This window comes from Cryptomeria japonica, chromosome 10 (assembly GCF_030272615.1).
Source record: "Cryptomeria japonica chromosome 10, Sugi_1.0, whole genome shotgun sequence".
In the NCBI taxonomy this organism is placed as follows: domain Eukaryota; kingdom Viridiplantae; phylum Streptophyta; class Pinopsida; order Cupressales; family Cupressaceae; genus Cryptomeria; species Cryptomeria japonica.
Window position 1 is genome coordinate 182,189,234 of NC_081414.1, and position 17,723 is coordinate 182,206,956.

The 17,723-nt window shown below is 34.1% G+C and overlaps 1 pseudogene; it reads left to right on the forward strand.

Moving 5' to 3' along the window:
- Positions 1 to 12,265: 12,265 nt before the first annotated feature.
- On the forward strand, positions 12,266 to 15,192 carry LOC131045487 (beta-glucosidase 13-like; annotated as a pseudogene).
- Positions 15,193 to 17,723: the final 2,531 nt, after the last annotated feature.

Here is a 17,723-nt window from a genome sequence, read left to right on the forward strand (position 1 = left end):
TAGGATATTATCAAATTGGACATATTGGAAGTGGTCCAAGAGTCCCAGAGGAATAAGCAGATGCTTTGAGATTTGAATTCGACTTTTATTGCACTAATCCCCAAGTGTGATGGGGCTGACCAGTTAGGCCAGTTCAGCCCTATCTCTCTCTATAATATGATTTCTAACATCATCTCTAAGCTGATAGCAGATAAGTTGAAGAATTTTTTTGGGGATGTCATATCTGAGGAGCAGAGTGGGTTCATGGAAAGTTGCTAAATCTTGGATGGTGTGGTCATTGCTACGGAGACCATTCATTCTATGGCGACCTCTCAGGAAAAAGCTATGTTTATTAAGTTGGATATGGCTAAGGCTTATGATAGAGTTTGTTGGTCCTTCCTCTAGAAGATCCTTAGGGATTTTAGCTTTGTTGATGAATGGACCCAATGGGTTATGAGTTGTGTTACATCTACCTCCTTCTCTGTGCTAATTAATGGGGATCATACTGAGTTGTTTGGTGCTTCTAGGGGTCTTTGCTAGGGGGACCCCCTCTCCCCTTACTTATTCATTTTTTTGGCTAAGGGTTTGGGGAGGCTGATTAAGCATAATGTGGACCTGGGTATTATTCAGGGTTGGAGTAGGGGTAATGACTTGCAACCGTAGTCTCAATTGTAGTTTGTTGATGACACGACCCTAATGGGATTAGCTCGAATTAGAGAAGGTACTAATCTGCGTAAAGTTTTGGATGTTTATCTTGCGGCTTCAGGCCAGTTGATCAATGAGGATAAACCTTCTATCCTCTTCTTCAACACCCCTGGAACTATTCAAGGGAGGATTGCTCATATCCTTAGATTCCAAGTTGGTTCTCTTCCCTTGACTTAACTGGGTATTCCTATTTCTCCTTGTAATCCTCCTAGGGATTTGTGGCAGGGTATCTTGGATAAATTTCACACAAAGGTTGAAAATTGGACACATAGATGGTTATCCTTTGTTGGGAGGGTTCAACTGATCCAGTCGGTGATTCAGGCTCTTTCGATTTATCGATGTATGCTACAAGTGGCCCCTAAGTGGTTCTTGAAGGGATTGGACTCTCTGGCAAGGCAATTCTTATGGGCAAGCACTCTTTCCTCATACAAATGGTGTCTTGTCGATTGGGACTTGGTGTGTATCCCGAAACAGTCGGGTGGGATTAGTTTAAGGCAGTCTATTTTATTTAGGGAGGCTGTGGTGGCTAAATTATACTAGAGGTGGTGTGTTGAACAGGATCAAGGTTGGGCTAGGATGTTGGCCTACAAATTGTACCCGCTTGAGGGAAAAGGCTCAACTATTTGGAGCACTCTCAAGAAGGGGGCTTCTCTTACTAAGGGAGGACTCTTTTGGATATGTAGGAGGGGGGAAGAGGTCCTTTTCTGGTACAACTCTTGGGATGGATACCCCCGCATCCTTGATCAGTTTCCTAACCTTGGGAATCTTTGCTAGAGGTTTTTGGGGGTAGGATGGTCTAGGTTGAGAGGCTTCAAGGTTGTTTATAAGTGTGGGCGAGTGGATTTTGAGTGGTGGAAGGCTCCTAATGAGTCGTCGGTTATTGGGATGGATGAAGAGTTTGCTGAGTTGCATGGCATTTTGGCGAGTAGACATTGTAGTTCCCTCAAGGGTAGGGATGGAATTGCTTGGTCTAAGAATCCTAAGGGCGTCTTTATTGTGGCTAGTGGGTACCAGGAGTTGTTGTCCCATAGATTGGAGGGGAGGGAGGTGCACTAGTGGAAACATGTGTGGAATAATTTTTCTTGGCTGAAGTGTAACTGTTTCGCTTGGACTTTGGCTTTGTATATATGCCTAACTTGGGACAATATTCACAAGCGGGGATTCTTGGGGCCTTCCATCTATGTTTTGTGTGGTAATGGGGAGGAAGATTCCTCATACTTGTTCTTTAGATGCCCTGTCTCGCTGCTTATTTGGCATTACTGGTGGGGGGTGTGGAAGCATCCTTGTGTTCACGCAGATTCTCTGGTGGAGTTTTGGAGCAATTTGTGCAGACCTCCTATCTTCTCCTCCTTTCTCCAGATTGTCTAGCATATTGGGCCCATTTTCATACTGAGGCAAATCTGGTTCGAGAGGAATAGGATGATCTTTCGGGAGGTCAGACTGTTAGTTCAGCAACTGTGGAATAGAATCATTGTTATGATTCGGGAGACGGTGGAAGCTAAATGTGAGGTGAATTTTCCTCTATATAGAGATGAAGTGGATATTGTGAGTAGGTTGGGTTTGCAGGAGTTGTCTCCTGCCTCGGCTTGTGTCAGGAGAGGTAGACATGCTATGAAGAAGGTTAAAAGGGTGGGAAGGTGGATGCCCCCCCAGGATGATTCTATCAAGATTAACACTGATGGCTCCTCTAGGGGTAATCCGAGCCCTGCTGGGGTTGGTGGTGTTGGTAGGAGTCATATGAGGGAGGTGGTTTTATTCATTTTGATGCATAAAGGGCGGCAGTCTAATAAATTTATGGAAGGATTAGCAATTTTCTATGCCCTAGAGCGTTCCTTGGAGTTGGGATGGCAGAAGGATATCTATGAATCAGATTCACAAATTATTGTTAACCTGTTGATTAAGAAGAAGGTGAGTGGGATTCATTAGCACCTGGCAGGGATCGTCCACCAAATTCTTCAAATTAGTACTATGATGGAGCAGGTGTCTTTCATCCACATTCCTTGTGAATGGAACAAAGCAGTTGATTGTTTGGCTAACTGGGCCTCAGAACATGGTAATGTTTGGAAAGTTGAAGGTTGGGAGCATCTCTCCCCAGATTACTGTCAAGAATTGTAGAAGATCTTTGCTCAGGACATGGATAGTTATGAAGCTGGTTGATCTTTGGTTACCCTTGTGGTTCCTTTTTGGGGCTTTGGGGCTCTGGTTCTCTTTGTAATTCTTATTTCTGATTTTCAATAAAGTTTTTACCTCTTTATTTCAAAACAATGAGGTTCTATATAATATATCATGGTCTATAATAATCCATGTATTATCTACAAATTTTCTTGCTGCTCTATACTGCCCATTCCTTTGGAAGTGGTTTTGTCTCATCCACTAAACCCTCTCCATGAAAAAAAGCTAAAACTTTTGACAATTGAGGTAAAGGGCCTCATTAGAAAGATGCACTACTTCTACTTCTACTTCTATGGTATATTTAATTAGTAATAATTTTATTTTCAGCATATAACATCTTAATTTAAAACCCAGTTTACAATTATTTTACTTTTTTACATATAACAAGATAGTTTTGAACTAGCTTATTTTTTCTAATCTTTTTCTTAAAACATTTGAAAAATATATATTTTCACTAAATCATTCATATCAGAGTTATTTTCACTCTTACACTTTACAATTAAAAGACAATTTACTTTCTTAATAGAACAAGATGATTATTGATGGTTTCCAAACTTTAATTTAGATAATCACCATGATGTCTTGATAATCTAAAATTCGAACCCCCACTAAATGTTATTGCTGTATCTTCCTATTGAAAATTAGACTACCATGTGAGCCACATGTTTTTTTGTTAGAGAAATATAGCTAGCATGTAGGTTTTCTATTTCTTGGTCTCTTAAATCGAGTTTTCTTGGGAGACAGACGGGTCATTTACTAATATTGATGTGGAAATCACTGTAATACTGTTAAGTTTATAACCAACTCCTGTCTGTAGATATCAAGCCTTTTGTGACATTGTTCCATTGGGACCTTCCGCAAGCTCTGGAGGACAAGTATGGATGTTATCTCAGCGAGAATATTGTGTATGTAACCCTTCAAAATCATTGAATCCTTCATCCATTACCCACTCATTTCATTGATTACCCATTTTCCGTGCATAAGGAGATCTGTGATCTGATATATGCAGGGAAGATTTTGAAGCTTACAGTGAATTGTGCTTTCAGGAGTTTGGCGATCGATTGAAGCACTAGATTACATTAAACGAACCTTATAACTACGCTTATGGAGGATATGACGCTGGGCTAACTGCACCCGGCCGCAATTCCTCTTCTAATGGAAGTTCAAGCACCGGATATTCTGCAACAGAGCCATATATTGTGACGCATAATCCTCTTCTTTCTCATGCAGCTGCTGTGCGTGTTTATAAGACCAAGTATCAGGTTAGCCACCTTTTAGCCCCAATTTTTTCAAGTTCTACATACAACAGTCAAAATGCCAATCTACCATTTTTTTGTGTAGGCGGTACAGAAGGGATTGATCGGAATTACACGTGTATCCGCGTGGAATAGGGGAGCTGTTGAAGTTTATTAAACACAGATCTGACAATCCACTCATTTTTATCACAGAGAAAGGTAAAGCATTTATAGTGAATTGAACTATTTTCACTGGACAGTCGTTAAAATTTTGGCTATCCCTATACATGGTGCAATAAAAAAATTGTTGCTTGTATTTTTTATTAATTTATTTTTGTTATAAAATTAGATTTATTTTGTATAATATGAAAGTTTATTCTTTCGATTAACAAATTTGAGTATATTTTAATGTTATAGGTATTGATGAAAAGAATGATGAAACATTGTCATCCGTACAAGTTTTTAAAGATACTTTGAGAATTTCTTATCATTCGAAACATTTATCATTTGTTCAACAAGCAATAAGGTATTTTTTGTCAATTTTTTGTTTTAGATCTTATATACTAAAATATTGTGATGTTTGAATTGCAAGGATGGATCCAACATACATGGTTAATTTGCATGGTATTTGTTAGACAACTTTGAGTGGATAAATGACTATATAGTTCGGTTTGGTCTTCGTTACATAGATTATAAGAATAACTTAAAACGATATCCAAAAGCGTCAGTTTATTGGTTTCAACAATTCTTGAAATAAATAATTTATAAAGGGCACTTTGCATATCATCAATAAAAACTATGCTACAACTATTATCCTTGTCAAACATTGCAAGGATAAAATCACAATGTATGTAGCCTTCTATGGAGTCTTTTCTTTTCACTGAGTTATTCAATCAAGGCTTAAGATTCGCCAAACATACTAAAAAAATAATTCAATTATTATTTAAGTATTTATTTACTTTTACGTATATATTTGTACACAAAGTCTCATGCTTATATTTTCACATATTCTATTTTCAATCATTTCTCTACATATTTAGTCTATTTCTGAATTCTTGAATGAGATATTTATCAATCGTTTCTCTACATATTTAATCTATTTCCGAATTCTTCACTAAGATGTTTTTCATACTTTTTTGTAGAATGCAAGTGAGAAAATAAGTTAGGAAGGTGAGCAACCAAATCTCACTGGCAGCGATGAGCGTGAAAGGAGGAGCGAGGCAAGCAAGGGTTTCGATTACTGTTGATTCAGGCAATGGAGATGAGGACAATGGCTAGGCAGATGGTGAAGGGGGGCGGCTCTTCTCTTTGGCCCAGGTTCGTTACCCTGATTTCTGTGCAGGCTTCTGTGGTTCGTAGATTGTGTGGTTTGATTGCGCTCAGGTGGGTGGTGTATCCTTGCCTCTATTCATGTTTTTGTGTGGTGAGATTGTTGTGCTTATGATTGGCTGCAGTTATTTGCCCAAAGGAGATGTTCCTTGTTGTGATTCTTTGATCTCGCACGGAGGTGTTTTGGCTTTGGTGCCCTATGTCAAGCCAGGCTATGGGTCCCTTTCAAGGACAGGAAGAGTTTATTTGCCCCCCCTCTTTGCCTGGTCCTATCTTTTTGGTGGTGCAGGTTTGTCCTTGGTGCCCCGCAAAGGGTTTCAGATTGTTCTACATGGATTTTTCTTTCTCGTGCCTATGTGGGGGAATCCCCTATCCCTTGTTGTTTCTGTGGGTCTCAAGAAGTAGAGCTCTATGTGGTCATGGCAGAGTATGGCTATTTTGGAGGGGTTTCATTATTTCAGGGGTGAGCAAACCCTCTCATCTTCTCATATTTTATTTTGGGTTAGGGTTTACTCTGCTCAATCGCCTTTCCTTTTCCCTGTTCTAGATAGTCCTCCTTATGAGGTGGAGGATCTTTTTCTTTCCTGGTCCATTAATGTTATGTGGGGGCTTTTGGACTGCTCTCTTCTCACCCTGTTTGAAGTGTGGCCCTTTCTCCTATGTTGGCGGAGATTTGGTGGTTGAGAGTGGTCGGGTTTTTGCTTTATACAAGAGAGTCTCTAAAGCTGAAGTTATGCCTTCTTTCTATTCCTATCAAGGTGGACCTCTTCCCTATTGAGGTGGCAAGTTGGTGGGAGAAGGTCTTTTGGGTGAGGATGCTGCTCGAGTTGTTAGCTGAGGTCACCTGCTATTACTTTCATTGTCAGGGCTAGGTTTTTTTTTACCATGCTTTCCAGTTTTTTGGGGGTTTGAGGGAGCCTTCAAAAAACCTCCTTGTGTATATCATGAAGGTTAGGGTAGCCTTTCAAAACCCCCATATGTGTTTTGTTCATTCCACTGGCATGCTAGATGCTAACAATTTTAAAGGGCCTAGTCTGGCCAGTGATGGTTTTTGGTTAAGGGTTAGTTGTATTGTTGGTAAGTTGATGACTATGTTACTAGTTTATGTGAGCTTGGGAAATCCCTTGTTTGCTGGTTTTGGGAGCCAGTTTAAAACCCTTGATGAAGGTTAGGGGAACCTTTCAAAACCCCTTCAGTAGGTTTAGGGAGCCTTGTAAAACCCTTGTTTATGTGTTAGGGACACTTTGTGTCCAGTTTGTGGCATGGCTACTGTTTCGCTGATGTGCTTTTATTTTAGCATCATTGTTATGTGGGTTCTAGATCCTGGTAAAATATGAGGGTTTCGGGTCCCTTACAAACCTGGGGGTTTCGGGTCCCCTCAAAACTTGTTTACCCAAAATCAAAAACAAGTTAGGAAGGTATGCTTTATGTAAATTGGATTTTTGTTTTGGTATTATGAATGGAAGTATTGGTGGTTGTATACAAAAGTTTCCCAGTTCCAATTTTTTATTTTAATATCAGTGAAAGTAAAATCATGCTTGAATGTTCCCTAGATTTTATATATAACTAGGACTTGCACCAATTCAGGTACAATGGTTACGTCGATAGTGAGATATACTTTGAATTGTATATTAGAGGGCTAAAGAGTCGTAAGAAATGAATATTTGCATTGTTAGTGGTAACTATTTACAATATAAGTGATTTGCTCTTGACGTGTAAAAGAAATTGAATGTGAATGTATGTAATGCAAATATTTTTGTTGTTTGAAATGCATTTGCAATATATGTTTACAATAAACACAAGGGAGGTATTGCATTGGATCCATTTGTTGCTATTTTCTCGAATATGTTGGTATATTCCCTCAAGTGTATTATTTATCTAGCATAAGTTTGCTTGAAGTTATAAAGTGGTTGTACTTCTTCATGTTTAACTCCAAAAAAAAAAATTCATCATGCATAAACCTTCTTGCATTCAAACTTAATAATGTAGCCATACTTCTTTTGAAAGGTAAAAATAATTCATCCCATTTTTATTTAAGAGAAGTGAGCTTTAGGTATTAGCCTTGATTCTCTTGTTTTCAAAGTATTCAAGAATTTTAGAGAGAGTCTAAAGGTAGTGAAAATTTTGTTTCAATTATTATTGATTATTGATTATTGATTATGTTACAGTTTCTCATATCTAATTTATTTCCATGAATCTATTATATTATTATTGTTTTGTTCTTGTGTTTTAATCTTAAATATTTGTTTCTTTTATGTGTATATTTGTGATAATATTGTTCTTTATATTTTCATTTTTTATTATTAATAACTTATCTACATATTTAATTTGCTTCTAGCATTGTGTTTTTGTATGTTGATATTATCTCTACATATATAAAAACCCATTCTTGTGCATGCACATACACACATTAACATTCTTTAACATATAACTGAAGTTTGAAGACATGGAAAGGAATTATATTAATGATATCATGTATGTTGTTTTATCAAGTGACCCATCAAACACAATATTAAGAAAACAATACCACGCAAACTTAGAAGAGAATTGTTCAATTGAAAGACAAGTTGAGTTGGAGAGTGGAGTTGACAATGTGGGATAGTTATACAATAAGCAATGCCAACAACTCCAAGAACTGTGTGATTTAGGAAAAAAATTTATATTTTATATTAAGGTCAGGCAAATTAGTGATTTCAATTGGAAAATCTATTGGAACAATTACCACAAACCTATTTATTATGAATTTGGATATTCCAGAGTCACAATGATTGAGTTCTTGGTTTGATACAATAAGAAAGAATATTGCCTCTCATTCTATTATAAAGGAAATCTCATCCATCATAGAAGCTATTATGTTGAAAATTGTTGCACAAATTGAGGATGAAAAACTTGGTAAATCTAATAAATCTATAAAAATTGTGATAAATCTACTTTATCCTTCATAAAGGTGGACAATTTCTATTACACAACTTGCCCCTTGAATATTATCGATAGCAATGACAAAAGGAAGGTGAATAATGATGAAAATGGTAATTGGTATTATGAAAGATGTGATAAGGGATTCTCTTAATGTTATTATAAATTTATGCTTCAATGCAATGTGCAAGACCATACTACTTTCAATTAGGTTACTATTTTTGAAGAATTAGAAGAAGAAATTAAGGATTTAATAGCAAAGGAATTAAACATATTGAAGCGCAAAGAATGTGATAATATCAAGTATGGAGACGGTATACCAGAAGACCTTTTCAATAAATACATATTTAAACTTCAACTAGAAGAAGAGACTTATAATGGTGAACAAATAATTAAGTGGGTTATTGATTATTCATTTGAAAGCATTTTTATTACTTGCATGTTTACTTTTTTGTTAAAAAGGTTTCAAATATTTCAAATAAACTCATTAGATATGTCTAGGTTAGTTGGTCCATTTTATTATTAATAGATCAATGCAATAGATCCTTTACACTCCCAATAGATATTAGATTCTATGAATTGCATTTGTGTTATAGAATTGTAGATAAACTTCATAAGTTGGCAATTTTTACTAATCTTATTTTTTCTTTATTTATACTCTTCTTAATTGTGTTTAATTTTAAATGTGATGATTTTTTCACATTTATGAAAGTTACATATTTTGAAATTTGAAATCTATTCACAAATTTTACATAGAGTTTTTAAAATATAGGTATGTTAGTTTAATGCTCTCATATTGTCCCTTATATAATTATAATGCATGTATATCATTTCTCTCTATTTATTTTTTTCTTATCCTAGTTTGACATGTCATTTGTATTATTAACTTTCAAAATTATGTTTTCCATATATAGACATATTAATTCTTATGCATTCTTATATGCTTAATTTCTCGCCCAATTTGTTATATATATTTTATTTTGAGATTTATTTAGGTTCGCTCGTAGAATTTTTTTCTCTTTTATATTTCCTTAGATCTATTTATTCTTTTTAGATTTCTTTATTCTCAATGTGAAATAGTCTTTAATTTTAGTATAAATATGTAACAATAAGAAAACCAAATATTTTGCCACTCTTCTACAAACTAACTTTAAAGCCCCCTGCCTTTGCATTCAAAGCTACTCTGGATTATGGTACTCTGGCCTCTACTAAGGACTCTAACAGAAAAATTTATTTCTCTAATAAAGTCATTGGTGTATGTAAATATTAGCAGGAGGGTAACACCTCCACCTAGTAGACCATCCCTTTGTGTCTTTGGCACGTGGCTAGTTGGTTTTAGATTTTTGGTTCAGTCTTTGGTCTTTGTTTGGTCATTGGGTAGTCCCTTGCTGGTTTTTGTGTTTTTTTTCTTTGGCTAGGTGTGAATTCCTCATGTGCCCTAGGTGTTGTTATTTAGTTGTTATGTTAAAGTTCAGGCTTATCCCACTTTTAATTAATCATAACTAATTTTAAAGTCGGATTTGCAATTACAAGTTGATTTTAAGGCATGAAAAAGATGCTAGAGTATAGTTTTGAGTTGTAAACTATAGAGAGGTATAGTCACCCCCAAGGGATAAATCAAACCTAGAGTTTATAGTTAAATATAGAATATAAATTATGTTTCTTATATAGATTGTAGATGAAGTTTGGATTCTAGTTGCACATTATAAAAAAACTGTAAATTCTCAAAGGAAAACAAGTTTTTGATATGATATAGATATAATTTGTATTGCAAAAGAGTTTTTGGGAATGCACATTATAGCTACAATTCAGAGTCAAATTGTAGTTTGCAACTACTTATAAATTACAATTTGAATATGATTTTTAGTCATATTTCAAACACGGTTTGTATTGCGTAAGGGTTTATGAATTACAAATTGAATGTAGATGTTGACCAAAGTTAATTTTTGCTTAAATTTTTCGTAGAAGTTATAAATTGTAAACATAATTTAGATGTTAATTAGAGTTTATTTTGAACTTGTTTTATGCAAGATTTTGGACATCGCATAAAGATTTTTTATTCACACATTTGTATTGTGTAAGGGATTATGAATTGCAAATTGAAACTAGATGTTGGCCAAAGTTAATTTTTAGTTATAAGATTTCCACAATCCATTCAAATATTGTTTGTAGTTTTTGGATTTGATTGTGTGAGAAATCTTTAACCATCAACATTTTGAATCACACTCTGTGATTCATCATAAGGATGCAAGAGAGTTCAAAGAGTTGTAAGATAGTGAGTTGCAAACCAAGGTATCAATATAAAGAGGGGTATGAGCACGAGGACCAAGGAGAACACAAGGCCAAAAAGGAACAACAAAAAGCCTCTTAATAAAAAGTAAGATTAAAAAATGCTTACCTCAAGAAATCTAAAAAATAATAAACTACAATAAAAATGAAAGAAAATAAATAAAATAAGAAAAATCATATAGAAAAACAACTAAAGAGAACCTATGCATATACAAATACATAAATATGTATATGTATATGTACATGTATATGTACATGTACATGTATATATTTACATGTGTGTGTAGATATATATATGTATAGATATATGTATATATGTATATGTACATATATATACATGTACATATATATATTTATATGTATATACATATATATGTACATAATCTAAATATAGAAAGAAAAAAAATGAAAAGGAATAGAAAACACAAAAAATGATATATAGTGAAAATTTTCTTAATTTAATTATTTTTCTCTATGGTTTTTCTTATTTTATTATATTTTGTTCTTACATTTTTATTGTAGTTTATTATTTTTTAGATTTTTTAAGGTAGGCATTTTTTAATCTTATTTTTTATTAAGGGGCTTTTTGTTGTTACTTTTTTGGTCTTGTGTTCTCCTTCGTCTTCATGCTCATACCCCTCTTATATTAATGCCTTGGTCTACAGCTCACTATTTTACATCTCCTTGAACTCTCTTGCATCTTGATGATGAATCACAGAGTGTGATCCAAAATGTTGATGTTAAAAATTTCTCACACAATCAGATCCAACAAACAATAAAGTTAATTTTTGCTTAAATGTTTCTTAGAAGTTATAAATTCTAAACTAATTATAGATCTTAATTAGAGTTTATTTTGAACTTATTTTATGCAAGATTTTGGAAATTGCATAGAGATTTGTGATTCACACATTAGATTTTGAGGTTATGTTTCATTTTCTAATAAGTTACAAATTGAAGAGACTTTTGAAAATGTAAAATACAACTATGACTTATAATTACCACAAAAAGACACTAACAAAAAAACCTGCAAACTAATATTATTTCTTCAAATAATCTAAACATTTGGACTTCCTATTTAACCCAAAGTTAAAACATGAAAACAAAACAATACATGATATTGTCATAAAATCTGATCTTCCTATGATTAGAAATTTATAGACGCTTACAGACAAAAGGATCAGGTTGGATTTGAGAATTTGATAATACAAATTGTCATAATAGTTTCACCCGTGCTTCCTTCTTTCTCTCCAAATCCAAGTTTGTGTGCATTCCTTTTTTGTCTGAATCCATGCTTCTGAGTATATTTTTTCAAAGTTCAAGGCTGACACAATCTACGTGACAAGGACAATATACAACTTTCACGTTGAAAAAATCAATTATTAACATCGTGTAAGGAATAATCTGCTCATTAAAAATTAATATCACAGAAGAAATTGCTTAAATCCATATACTTCATTGTTTTCATTTGAATATTACATAGACTAAGTCATAATTCTCATAAGCATCTAAATTCTAGAAGGGGAGGATCGTTTTTTAAAGTATACTCCTAACGCGAATAGGACAAGCGCTTGACGGTCAAATTAAACTTCTCGCAGAGGGGTCTCGTTTTTCTTCTTTAAAAAGAAGCTACCTATGCATCCTCATAGCATATTTGTATTACTTTGTATTGGATGAAAAACTCTAGCAGTTTACCTCAATGAATAGCGAAAAGGGATGGGGCACCTTTACAGTGGTGTGCATGTGGTGGGTCTTTCTCGTATCAGCTCAGGAAGAAATAAAAGTACTGAATAGGAGTGGGTTTCCCCTCGGCTTTATATTCGGTACAGCCTCTGCTTCATATCAGTATGAAGGGGCTGCTAGGGAAGGAGGAAGAGGCCCAAGCATCTGGGATACTTTCTCCCATATCCCAGGTTAATTTTCACTTTTCAATACACAGTTATCTCTCTTATCCATTTCTATCTATTGATTTTCTCTCTTGCAATCTATTTCTGAAAACACATTGTAAGTGAAATTATTGGCAGGGACAATCGCTGATGGGAGCAATGGGGATGTTGCTGTGGACGAATACCATCGCTATAAGGTCTTTTGCTTATAACATTTCATTCAAATCATATATTTTTCAGATCCGTGAAAAATCATGAAAGTACCTTTTCCATTTCTTGCCAACTAAATGCATTTAGTATTTTCATCTTGAACTATATTAAAGAGGGATAGTGTAATTTACAGGAGGATGTGAAACTGATGAAGGACATGGGCATGGATGCCTATAGGTTTTCTATTTCTTGGTCACGAATATTACCGTGTGAGCCACATTTTATTTCTAGACAAATATGGCTAGCATATAAGTTTTCTATCTCTTGGTCTCTTAAATCTAGTTTTCTTGGGAGACAGATGGGTCGATCAAAGGAGGAATAAACAAAGTTGGAGTGGCGTACTACAATAACCTTATTAACGAACTCTTAAAAAATGGTAAAATCTTTATCGTTTACTAATATCGATGTGGAAATCACTGTAATACTGTTAAGGTTATAACCAACTCCTGTTTGTAGATATCAAGCCTGTTGTGACACTGTTCCATTGGGACCTTCCGCAAGCTCTGGAGGACAACTATGGAGGCTTTCTCAGCGAGAGTATTGTGTATGTAACCCTTCCAAATCATTAAATCCTTCATGCATTACCCACTGATTTCATTGAATACCCATTTTCTGTGCATAAGGAGATCTGTGATCTGATATATGCAGGGAAGATTTTGAAGCTTACAGTGAATTGTGCTTTCAAGAGTTTGGCGATCGAGTGAAACACTGGATTACTCTAAACGAACCTAGTTCATACGCTGCCGGAGGATATGACATCGGCACATTTGCACCCGGTCGCCATTCCTCTTCTAATGGAAGTTCAAGCACAGGAAATTCAGCAACAGAGCCATATATTGTAGCCCATAATCTTCTCCTTTCTCATGCGGCTGCTGTGCGTGTATATAAGAGCAAGTATCAGGTGACCCACTCTTTTCACCCAAAATTATCCTATTCTACATACAACGGATAGAATGCCAATCTACCATTTTTTCGTGTAGGCGGTGCAGAAGGGATTGATCGGAATTACAATAGTGAGCGACTGGATTCTTCCCTATTCAAAATCACATTCTGACCACAAAGCCACCCAAAGGGCCTTAGATTTTATGTTTGGTTGGTAAGCAATCTTCTTTAAAATGAGTCTTCTATGCCCATTTTATGTGCCTGTTCATATGATAATGAAGTTGACTGACCGTATAAAATAACAGGTATATGGATCCAATTACAAAAGGGAGATACCCCTCAACCATGAGACAGCTTGTTGGCGAGCGATTACCCAAATTTAGTGCCCATCAATCTGCCATTGTAAAAGGTTCATTTGATTTTCTGGGCTTAAATTATTATACAAGCCTCTACGCTTCTGATGTTTCAACACCACCCAATCCCCTTAACACGAGCTATACATTGGACTCTCGAGCGAATCTCACAGGTACACATCTTTTATTTCTTTTTCCAAAAGGCAGGAATTGACATGTTCTGCCAATATTTAGTAAAAATTGAGCTTAACCCCTAATATGGTTTTCTATCGATGTCTTCAGCTGAGAGAAATGGAATGCTAATCGGACCAGTGGTATGTCTGACAAAAATTTTAAAATACAATTAAATAAGCAATATTATGAAAGATTTGAGGGCCAGCGTTTAATATTTAATTGGGAACAACAGGCAGGATCGAGTTGGCTTCACGTGTATCCGCGTGGAATAGGGGAGCTGTTGAAGTATATTAAACACAGATATGACAATCCACTCATTTTCATCACAGAGAATGGTATAACGTTTTATAGTGAATTGAACTATTTTCATTGCACAGTACCGTTAAAATTTTTGGCTATCTGTATACATGGTGCAATAAAATTTATTGCTGTTGCTAGCATTTGTTATTTTATTTAATTGTTATAAAAAATTATATTTTATTTGTACACTATAAAAGTTACTTATTTGTACACTACAAAAGTTACTTTTTCAATTAACAAATTTTTGAATATTTTAATGTTACAGGTATTGATGAAAAAAATGACGATACATTGTCATTGGCACAAGCTCTTAATGATACTTGGCGAATCGATTTTCATTCAAAACATTTATCACTTGTTCAACAAGCAATAAGGCAATTTTTTATTAAATTTTTTTTTTTTTTAGTCTTTTGATTATTATATACTAAAATATTGTAATGATTGAATTACAGGGATGGATCCAACATACAAGGTTATTTTGCATGGTCTTTGTTGGACAACTTCGAGTGGATAAATGGCTATACAGTTCGGTTTGGTCTTCATTACATAGATTATAAGAATAACTTAAATCGATATCCAAAAGCATCAGCTTATTGGTTTCAAAAATTCTTGAAAATAAATAATAAATTATAAAGTGCACTTTGCATATCAACAACAAGAGCTACGCTACAACTACAATCCTTGTCCAGAATTGGAAGGATATTGTAAAATTCCTTGTCAAGCATTGCAATGACAGGGTGCAAAAGTCAAAATGTATGGAGTTTTTTCTTTTAACTAAGTTCTTCAATCAAGACTTCGATATGCTAAATATAATAAAATAAAAAGTCAATTATCTATGTAAGTATTTATTTAATTTTATGTATGCATTTGTGTAAAAAGTCTCATGCTTATATTTTCACATATTTTATTCTCAATCATTTCTCTAAATATTTAATTTGTTTTTGAACTCTTGACTAAGATGTTTCTGTACTTCATACAAGTGCGAAGACAAGTTAAGAAGGTAGGTGAGAGTACCCAGTAGTTGAACACCCTAACTTCACACTTCTCAAAATCTTAAATTGAAATTTCAAATCACTCCAATTTTTTTAATACAACTTACTTGGAAAGACCCCCGCTTATAAGTAAGATTTTAGGGCCACAACATCAAATATGATGCCACATGAGCATGCTTTTTATCAAGGTGTCCAAAACAACCAAAAAAAATGGTGAGATGAATAGTCATGCATAAGGGCCCCCCATAGTTGTGCAATTGATGTGGCATCACACGATTGATTTCTTTTTACAACTAACAGTACATTTCACTCACTAGTTGGTATTAAAGTCACAACTATTGGTGCAATGTTGTAAAAAAAATTGGACATTAAATCAACAAGTATGGGTATTAAATCAACAACTATTATCAGAACAGTTGGAACATGCTCAATTATTGGGTCCTCTCCCCTATGCTTCATGTAAATTGGAATTTTGTTTTGGTTTTAACCATTGACTGACCTAGCATTGGAATGGTATATCATTACTAAAAAAATTGGATCAACAATCACTACAAATCCTCTCCCAAATAGAAGTTAAAAATAGTTGTCTAAATATATTCTTCTACAAGTAACAATGTACATGCACTTTGAGCTCTCTAGAATGCACTCCAAACTTTTCAGATCTCTTCTCATGCATTATTGAACTATATAAGTCTTTTATAGATTTAGAGACATATAATTTCAAATTTAAGATTATAAAAGGGTGTATTTTTATTTCCATTGTAATATATATATCTATCTATCTATATCTATATATATATATATATATATATATATATATATATATATATATATATATATATATATCTTTATTTATACATTTTATTGATTATGTTACAATTTCTTATATCTATTTTATCGCCATCAATCTATTATATTATTGTTCTACTATTTTTGTACATGATCTTAAATATTTATATATTTTTATGTGTTGTAGTGCCCTTCTGTGGCACACTTTATTTTTGATGCATTCAATGGACACTTATGGACTTTTTTAGACTCTTTTCTATTGAGATATTCTATGGTGACTCTGATATATTATGTTTCTATGTTGGATGATGATATACTCAGGACTACGATGATGTTAGAGTTGTGTTTGGTTATATATATGTTTACTCATTATCACGTGATGTGGCATATACTTAATGATCATGATGATTCACTATGCACTAACCCTTACTTCATGATTGCATTAGATACGATGATGTTATATATGATGTTATATGGTTGCCATGGTGATTTATTACCATGGATGTGAAAGGGACAATGTCACATCACTCATTTATGAGTGAGGTGTGATGTTTCTATTCTCTTTCTCATGTTTGTTTACTTTATGATTATATATATGTTTTACTATATGATTTATATATATGTTCACGTGGAGACGTCATTCTTCTCCATTCCTTGTCTAATTCATCTTTTTGCCAGGTTGGTGGTGTTTTGATCTTCTTTTTATTAGTGTAATTTGCTTTTAAAAGAGAAAAGATTGTTTGCTGAGTGTTCACATGTTGCCTTGAAGTTTTAGAAATATTTTGGTTTTTGTTTTGTTTAATTTATTATGAAGTAGCTTAAGATGCTTCCATTTTTCTTTTTGGGAGAATGGTTTGATGTATGTACTTTTGAGAATTTGAGGTTTGGTCAAAGAGCCTATTAATTATGTTTAAGGTAGGAAAATATCCTCATCTCTATTGAGTATGAGTCATATTTTATGTTTTGAATCGTTCCAAAGTTTGTATGAGGGTTGAAGTTGTTTTCTATGTCGATTTTTATTCTCTGTGAATGAGCTACTCTATGATGTGTAAGTACTAGAATAAATCTGTACAAGCACTAGTTTAAGTTGTGAATGCACTAAAAGAATTAGTAAAGATGCCATTTCATGAATTTCATATTTTTGGTTCAATTTTAAAGTCTGAGTTAGTTTATGTCAAATCAGAGTCTTGTACTTGGGTCTGTTTTTTTATGTGGTAAATTTTCAAGTCGCTGATTAATTGGATTTGAGGGATTTATGTATTATTTAATATTCCTTATGTATGTAAGTATATTGGGTTTATTGGTCTTCCATTCTAAATGTGGCATGAGGTCGATTTGGTTGGTGTATTTTTTTATGGATCAGATATGTTTACGTGGTTCAACTATGATATAGAACCTATGTAATAAAGTTTCATGTGGATTTTATGAGATCTTTATATTTATTTATAATCCATAGATTTTAGGAGCATGTTAGGTGGAGTGGCTTCCAAGTGGGTGTTGGAGCTCGAAGTGGCT